We start from the raw sequence: 1,633 nt of genomic DNA on the forward strand, positions 1-1,633 counted from the left end.
TGGGTTGAACCAGCGACCCATTGGTTCGCAGGCCAGCACTCAATCCACTGAGCCACACCAGTCAGGGCGTAACTTCAGTAAGTTTTTTAAAAATATGAAGGTTAGGAATGGACCTCAGGACATCTATACTGAGTCTTTAGCAAATGAGAGTTTCCTATTACTCCCTCATCTGAAGAAGACCTCTACTCTGTGTTGCTGCAGAGTACCAGACTCAGTAGGTTTTTCTAGCTGTCCCCCAGGGAACAGGGCTTTCCCCAGAAGCAGTGGACCTTTGCTTGGGTCCCTGCATGAGAGGCTTTGCAACCCTTTCCCTCTCTCTTAGCTGCTCAAAGCTATTGCTTTGTATGAGAGATGGTTTTGGGGAGGTGGGCTGTTTCATACGTCTCCTTTATGGGAGCTGATTATTATCTGCATGCCTGAGCCACCAAAGGGACTCTATCCTATTTCTTGGTCTTCCCCAATCTTTCTTGTGACCACTTGGTGGGTAAGAGTTTGGTAATAAGTACAAGGTTCCTTGTAGAAGTCTAGGGTTCTCGTTTATTCTAAACTGATGGGCTAGCCCATATTCAGCTTCTAAAACTTTGCTAAAACTTTAGTTGTGGCAATGGAGAGGGGATGGACTGTGGGCTAAAGGGGTGGGCTGGGTGGAGGGGGCACAAATGGAAAATAAATTAGGACAATGGTAATAGGAAAACAACGAAAAAGAAAAAAAATAAAAGCTTAGTTGTTTTCTTCTTACCTACCTTAGTGGTGGCCATCCCTTCCTCCCATGCCCTGCCATAGACAAAAATTCATGTGTTCCCTTTTTTCGTTGGAAGGGTTTGTTACTCTTAGGGATTTAGTTCATTTAGATGCCTCATGTACTCAGCTCTCTAATGGATTTAAGAAAAATTATGATTTTATAGTTTATCTGTCTTTTCCTTATTCTTCGGATGGAAGTGATAGTCTCTAGAAGCTTTCTAGATCTTAAATAGAAGTGGAACTGTAGGTGATATTTAAAAAAATTCTTGGTATTATGGAATTTTTTAAGCATTCAAAGAAACAGAGAGAAGAGTAAGTACTCACCACCCAGTTTCTGCAAGAATTTATTATTGACATTTTTCCATATCAATAAATACAAATTCACTTTGTTCTTATTAACAGCAGCATAGTATTGTGTATCAAAATACTTCAGTTTATATAGCCATTCCCCTACTGGTGGCTATTTAAGTTGTCTCTAACCAGTAATAATATTACATCAAACTATTTTTGTACATTTTTCTTTGTTTCAGCGTGAGCTTTTGTTTGGGATGGGTTCCTAAAAGTGAATTCAATAGGTCAAAGTTTATGCATATTTTATATTTTGCATATTTGGCATAGATAATGTCAAATTGTCATTAATTTGTCAAAAAATCTGTACCAATTATATTCCTAAACTGGCATAATTTGCCAATTATTATTGTATGAGTAGCACCAAAAATCTTAACCTATCAAAAATCTGAAGCTACTAACTCTAAAGAAAGTGATAAAACAATTAAGTTTCCAGCTTGATACATTGAAAAACATTCTCAGGAACGAGTATAAGGACACATGGATAAAAACTAGGGGCGGGTGGAAATGGGAGGGAGGAGGGGAGGATTGGGTGGGTTGGTTG

The sequence above is a fragment of the Phyllostomus hastatus genome, unplaced genomic scaffold (genome assembly GCF_019186645.2).
Source record: "Phyllostomus hastatus isolate PE091 unplaced genomic scaffold, TTU_PhHast_1.1 phas_contig_1, whole genome shotgun sequence".
Taxonomy (NCBI): domain Eukaryota; kingdom Metazoa; phylum Chordata; class Mammalia; order Chiroptera; family Phyllostomidae; genus Phyllostomus; species Phyllostomus hastatus.